The sequence below is a fragment of the Sinocyclocheilus grahami genome, unplaced genomic scaffold (assembly GCF_001515645.1).
Source record: "Sinocyclocheilus grahami isolate Dianchi unplaced genomic scaffold, SAMN03320097.WGS_v1.1 scaffold153.1, whole genome shotgun sequence".
NCBI lineage: Eukaryota > Metazoa > Chordata > Actinopteri > Cypriniformes > Cyprinidae > Sinocyclocheilus > Sinocyclocheilus grahami.
The window spans coordinates 3,370,308-3,378,133 of NW_015505332.1; the positions used below are offsets into that span (position 1 = coordinate 3,370,308).

At 32.4% G+C, this 7,826-nt stretch overlaps 1 pseudogene; it reads left to right on the forward strand.

Annotated features, from left to right (window-relative positions):
* The first annotated feature begins 2,311 nt into the window (after window positions 1-2,311).
* Window positions 2,312-5,884, forward strand: LOC107592548 (cysteine-rich venom protein ENH1-like; annotated as a pseudogene).
* Window positions 5,885-7,826: the final 1,942 nt, after the last annotated feature.

Below are 7,826 nucleotides of genomic sequence, written 5' to 3' on the forward strand. Positions count from 1 at the left end.
ATATATATATATATATATATATATATATATATAAATATATAAATTGTAACTTATGGAAGTGAACAAAAAGACCTGAATATATTTGCAACATTGTACTAATTATATATTATATAAATTCCATTATTACATTTTATAAATTATGTAGTTTAATATAAAACAGATATATAATTATATCCCATATATGAAGTGTTATATTGTAAAATTGAAGTATTTTATACAATAATTTTAGATACAGATAGATATTAGATAGATACAGTAGATGGATAATATATGAGTCCAAATGAACAAAGTTAATTAATAGTTCAAAATTTCATTGATATTTTTTAAACATGGAAGTAACGACCCGAATATATACCTGAAAATATGTTTTGCAGTCTTTCTAGGTCCCAAATCAAGGAAAATTCTCACAAGTAATGAAACATTTTGTTATGTATTATATGAATTGTATTATAACATTTTATTAATTTCTCATTTAATATATATTAAACATGTAAGATATACTGAAAAAAAAATCATTCAGAAATCACATGCAATTACAAAGAAATGGCAAGTAACACTGAATTAAATGTGAAATTTTGAAGCAGAAAAACTGAAATAGTATTTTCTTGTAAAGCATACTCCTTTAATCTGTTTCATTTACAACTTCAAAAAACTATTTTGAGTTTTTTTTAATTGTGTGTCTAATGAATCCTATGCAAATATAATATGTAACATATTACAAATACATAATTATAGCTCATTGTAGACGATTTGCCTTTACCTGACATCTGAATATCCAGTCTGAATGCAGTGGTCTTTATGTCAGATTTGCTCAGCCTGCTGTAAATGCGTCATTTATCACTCAGCGATTGTACTCATGAGAGGCATTGTGCTCGTCACTAACTGCAGGAATATAAACCTGTCACTCCTGCAGCAGAATAATGCCATCCGATACATCAAATCATCCTGTTAAGACAAGGCAATGAATAGTTCAATATAAATCTAAAGGTCTTACGATGATGTAAAAAGAGTCAGTTCTATGCAATATTCTGTCATGCTTTGAAAGATTACATTCCATTGCATTATAACCCACTGAAAAACCACAGTAAAGCCCTGGAGACACAGCTGATGTGACCGAACGCTTATAAGCTTGAATGTTTTTATCTGATATAACTCTAATGTTTCTGTTTGTTAATTATCCAGGTCAAATGCACGGTTATTTTGCTCAGTCAGACTGAACCTGGTGTCAAAAATCCCTTGATGAAATACAGTACACTATAGCAAACGTCACACTGTAATAGTCTGAATGCATGAGGGTGATTGAGAGAAAGTAAAGTCTACAGTTTCTGTTTAATTATTCCTCTCAATAAGACGTATAATGTGTATTCTTTAGCTGTACGCTCTGGTCCATTGCCACGTTGTCCGTTCGATTTATCATTGTTGCTTTGTTTGCAGGTTCTTTAGACATCTTGCCTCATTCTTCTGCGGGTTAATTCACGCTGTTCTTTAAACTAAACCTACACCCTCGTGTTTACACTCTCGTGTTTGCTTCTACTATTAACCTCTCAGGTTTTGTATTGTTTTGTGAACATATTGCTCAAGCGGTGTCACATGTCACTCCAGACATGGGAACATGTTCCTGAGATCATTAAGATGCTGGGAATATAAAGGGAATAGTGTGGGACTTGACCACAACATTGCAGACGCCTCCATCATATGGGCAGGTGAGGAGCAGAGTTAAGAATGCAGATCGGATTGTTATGAACTATATTTGATTTATATTTTATATTGCATATGTCTGAGAAAGGAAGCTTTTAGAACTGAAATTTGAGTTTCTTCATAACATTTTGACTGCTATTGTAGTGGATTTTGTTTACATTCTAAATGATAGTTTATCTTTACAATTTGTATTTTTAAAATGTATTTTTTTTATATGAAAGTTTTTTTTCTCTATTTTTTACTATTTATATTTTAAAAGAACTACAAAAGGAGTTTTCAAAATTGAAATTTGACTTTCATCCTAACAGTTAACTGTAACTGTAGTGTAAACAATATTTCACAATATTCTAAATTATAATTTTTTACAATTTATACTATGAAATGAGCTTTCAAAATTGAAATTTCAGTTTCTTCCTGACATTTTTACTGTGATTATAGTAAAAATATATATATTTTAAATATTCTAAATTATTTTTCTTACGACTTGTATTTTATATTAAAAGATCTTACTAACTTTTTTACTTTAATTAAAAAAAATTTACTTTATGTTATTTATTTATGTATTTATTTTTACATACTGCCTTTGCAATCTGCTGGACAGAAGGACGCAAAAATGTTTGCAGTAACAGTTTGTATCTTGGGGTTGCTCCATATGAGCGCTGCCTGCAGCTTGGTGAGTTTGATTTTAATAAATTGCTATTTTGCTTATGATACCGGTAACTTATTATTTGCTATGAGGAACATTTGACTAAACTGGTTTCTAATGATTTTAAAAATGTCATGAACATGCTTGAAATCAGTTCTGTAATCTATATATACAGTAAAGAATAAACATTTCTTATAGTTGTATTATAGATTTTGTCATCAATAAGCAAAAATAATCATCTTTCATATTTGTCTCTTTTCATGTGGTGGGATTTCCAGTCAGGTAAGCTTATATTACCATACTGCCTATTATAAATCTGGTTCATATGCATTAATATGCATCATCTGAAAATACTTCAGACTGATTGTTCTGCCTTTCCCCCTCACAGGCGTCTGTACGGACCTGCCTTCTGTCCAGCAGGAGATCGTGGATGTGCACAATGCCTACCGAAGGGCTGTGGAGCCGACTGCCAGCAACATGCTCAAAATGGTAAATCATTCCCTTATAATTCACATCTTAAACATGCATCTTAGTGAAATGCTGTCAGATGCTGAATGGAAAGTGTTTTGTGTCATTTATAGAGTTGGAGCGATGCTGTGGCACAGTCAGCACAAGGCTGGATTGATCAGTGTAACGTGACACATGGACCACCGAGCAGCCGCATTATTGACGGTATGTTACCCGCAATTACAGTCCGTTCATTTATTTTTAGGGCACTTTTCATAGTACATAGTGTTCTAAAGCAGCTTTACAAAGCTCATAAAGCCTCCAAATAGCAAGCCGATGGTGAAACCCTGAAGTATTTCAGTACTTTAATATTTATAATATTTTGATGACAAAGATATATATGTGTGTGTGTGTGTGTGTGCACGCACGTGTTTGTTTACATTGTACATTGAAAGTTAAAACAGTTTTTTAAAAACCTGTACATTTTAAAGAAAGACCTGAATATATATTCTGCACTATTTCTAGGTCACTAATTTTATGGAAGCTGATTTCCGCCTTGGAATAAAAAAATAAATAAAAGTAAAAGTTAATTGCGACTTTATCTCACAAAGAAAAAGTATCTTGCAAAATCAGAATTGCAAGATATAAAGAGATGTTAACTCACAATTGCAGGAACAAGCCAAAATTGTGAGTTAAAAGTTGCAATTAACTTTTTTTTTTTAATTCTTTGATTGGGAAAAACAGCAAGATGCGAGAAACTTGAACTTGCGAAAGAAAGAAACTTGCGAGATGTAAATGCACAATTCTAAAAAAAAAAAAATCAGAATTGTGAGAAAATTTGTCAGAATTTTGAATTTATATCTAAAAATTCTGACTTTTAAATCTCAGTAGATTGAAAAGTCACAATGACCTAATTTATTTATTATATTTAATAAAAATTTCGCAATTAATGACACATTTGGGAGGAATGAAGTCTCAGCCGTTGAAGTGAATCACCTTTAGCTGTTACATATTTAAACAAATTGGAAATACATTGACCCCATACCAATTTTGATACTTAAATCCGTAATAACAAATATAAATATTAACACATAGATAATAAATCCTCGAACAAATGAACTTTTTAGTATCTTTTAATTAACTGCTGTTTTGATGGTTTTTAATAACTACAGGTGTGATTCATCACAAGCAAACAAAAACCACACAATACTTCCTTCATCTTCAACACTAGATCTATTATTTTATATTTTTTCTTTAAAAAAAAAAAATACTTGACTTGAAACGTATCTGTGTATTATGTTTCTTTTACATACATTTTTAAAAACATTGAAAGTTAAAACAGTTTTTTAAAAACCTGTACATTTTAAAGAAAGACCTGAATATATATTCTGCACTATTTCTAGGTCACTAATTTTATGGAAGCTGATTTCCGCCTTGGAATAAAAAAATAAATAAAAGTAAAAGTTAATTGCGACTTTATCTCACAAAGAAAAAGTATCTTGCAAAATCAGAATTGCAAGATATAAAGAGATGTTTACTCACAATTGCAGGAACAAGTCAAAATTGTGAGTTAAAAGTTGCAATTAACTTTTTTTTTTAATTCTTTGATTGGGAAAAAACAGCAAGATGCGAGAAACTTGAACTTGCGAAAGAAAGAAACTTGCGAGATGTAAATGCACAATTCTAAAAAAAAAAAAATCAGAATTGTGAGAAAATTTGTCAGAATTTTGAATTTATATCTAAAAATTCTGACTTTTAAATCTCAGTAGATTGAAAAGTCACAATGACCTAATTTATTTATTATTTTTAATCAAATTATCGCAATTAATGACACATTTGGGAGGAATGAAGTCTCAGCCGTTGAAGTGAATCACCTTTAGCTGTTACATATTTAAACAAATTGGAAATACATTGACCCCATACCAATTTTGATACTTAAATCCGTAATAACAAATATAAATATTAACGCATAGATAATAAATCCTCGAACAAATGAACTTTTTAGTATCTTTTAATTAACTGCTGTTTTGATGGTTTTTAATAACTACAGGTGTGATTCATCACAAGCAAACAAAAACCACACAATACTTCCTTCATCTTCAACACTAGATCTATTATTTTATATTTTTTCTTTAAAAAAAAATACTTGACTTGAAACGTATCTGTGTACTATGTTTCTTTTACATACATACATTTTTTTGCAAAAATGTCAACAATTCTGTGTTTTTCTGTCAATATGGGGTGCTGTGTGGGTGCAATATAACAAAGAGTGAAAAATTTAAGGGGGTCTAACGGTTGGGTTAGTCCATATTTGACCCAAAGTTGGGTTGAAACAACCCAGCATTTTTTAGAGTGTGAAGTTGCAATTTAGTATATTTACTCTACTGTACTTTTCTTGGGGTTATTAGTATGTTAGTGAACACATCAAAATAAGGGACTTTTTTGAAAGCATAGCAATTATTACATTTGACAAGATTAGATGCACATTGAATACAATGAAGCTCACTTCTTTTTCAGCAGAATTGCAGTGCATGTGTTTGTAGTATCATTAAATGGCACATTGTAAGATGTAGTGCTTGTGTTCAGGTGGTCTGCTACAGCTCGTATGAGGTCGGCTGTGCCGTGGCTCAGTGTGGAAGCTCCTACTTCTATGGATGCCATTACTACCGCGCGTACGTCTATGTGATATTTGAAGGTTTTATTCCCAAATTAAACCCAATTTGTGTTGTTCATCCATGTTTCTTTTTCCATTTCAGAGGGAATTTCAGAGGAGTCCCGCCGTACTCGCTGGGCGATCCGTGTGCCGCTTGTCCGCACGACTGTGAAGACGGTCTGTGCAGTAAGTGCATCTCTGTTTTCAGTTGCAGAATGATCCTAAACGATGACTTGAATGCAACTCTGAGAAGAGTTTATTGCTTCACTGACTTTCAATTCTCTCTTCTTCTTCTAGCTAATCCCTGTCCGTACATCAACACGTTCAGCAACTGCGATGAACTGAAAGAAATGGCCACTTGTGACCACTCCCTCGTGAGCCAGTGGTGTCCAGCCAGTTGTCTGTGTGAAGACAAAATCGTCCCCATTGCAAGGAAATGAAATCTTCTATGGCCATATCGCATGAAGCGCGGCCAGTTTTGGGTAGTTGTAGCGCATCTTTCCTATAATGTGAAATAAATATTCTAACTTCTTTCTATTTCTGTTCTTTCTATGTGGAATACCTCAAATAGGACGATTATTAAAAATCAAGGGTACTGTACTTTAACAATATGACGGAAAAGGTCTACATTGTTTTGCATTATTACCTCAACCTTTTTTCAGTAAAGCTTATACAATCAGATATAAGTAAAGCGAAATGAAATCTTCTATGGCCATATCGCATGAAGCGCGGCCAGTTTTGGGTAGTTGTAGCGCATCTTTCCTATAATGTGAAATAAATATTCTAACTTCTTTCTATTTCTGTTCTTTCTATGTGGAATACCTCAAATAGGACGATTATTAAAAATCAAGGGTACTGTACTTTAACAATATGACGGAAAAGGCCAGTCTACATTGTTTTGCATTATTACCTCAACCTTTTTTCAGTAAAGCTTATACAATCAGATATAAGTAAAGCATTTGTGTTTTATAAGCCTGGTAAACCCACATACTGAAAACAATAACTGCTGGAGAAAGCACAACTTATGACTGTGAAAACAGGATATGTCACAAATGACAGACTGTTTGGTCATTCTATGCATAGTGTGCTGGAATGTTCATGTAATGCTATGTTCTGCAACACTGCACCATAATCCTGCAGTTTATGTAATCACATCACTTTATTAAAATCATTCAAATGATTTTAGATCATGTCATTAGGCTTCACAGATCCATATTATAAATCAATAAGCCGTGGGAGGCTTATTGTAAGATTTTTACTTAAATTATTTTATTTACAGACTGCACAGTTTATAGTAAAACTATATATACTCACATAAAGTAAATGAGCATTAGAAAAAAAAAATTATATAACCACATACAATTTTTTTAACAATAATAATAATTGCTATTATTATATATTAAAGCATCTTACCATAATATAATAATATAAAATGTATTTGATTGATTAATTGCTTGATTTGATACATTATTAGGGTAAGACATGCAAGAAAAAAAATCTACTAAATAATAATTAGATACAGGCACATATTGTTAATTACAGTGCAAAAGTATTTGTAATAACCTACGTGTCCAGCAGGTGACTCTGTTGCACACTATATGATCAACACAAACGTTTCATGCTTCCTGTCGGAAATGATTAGAATACTCTTCTTTTCCTTTCAGCTGATGATCTGTGTTAAATGTGTATAACCGCACATCCGTGTCTGGCGTGTTCCTCGAGCGTGTGCAACTTTCACCTGCTTGAAAGCTACTTGTTGAAATGTGCATGTCACGTGTATGAGAACACAATGTGAGGAGGCGGGCTTAAACTGCTCAGGGTGGTCAAATAACAAGCAGGCTTTCATGTGTCAGGGATTCAGTCAGTGCTGGGAAAATAAAAAGAGCTAAATCATGCAGTCATGTGTGCCCAGTCTCTCCATTTGCAGTTATATAGCTGCTGAAAATATACTCGCCCTCAGGCCATCTAAGATTTACACGAGTTCATTTCTTCATTGAGATAGATTTGGAGAAATTTAGCATTACATCACTTGCTCATCAATGGATGCTCTGAGTCTGCAGTGAATGGGTGCCGTCAGAATGAGAGTCCAAACAGCTGATAAAAACATTGCAAAAATCAACAATCCACTCCAGTCCATCAATGAATGTCTTGTGAAGTGAAAAGCTGCGCGTTTGTAAGAAACAAATCCATCATTAAGATATTTTCAAACCTTCAAACCATCACTTCTGGCCAAAATGGGTTCATAATCCATAATAAAAAAAAGTCACATCAAAATCCACATACATATTTGTTTTTCTATCATATTTGGGGTTTTATACAAAAATGTACTTTTGTTTACCAATCTCTAAGTTATTCTATTTTTTTTTTAAAAACACACGTGAA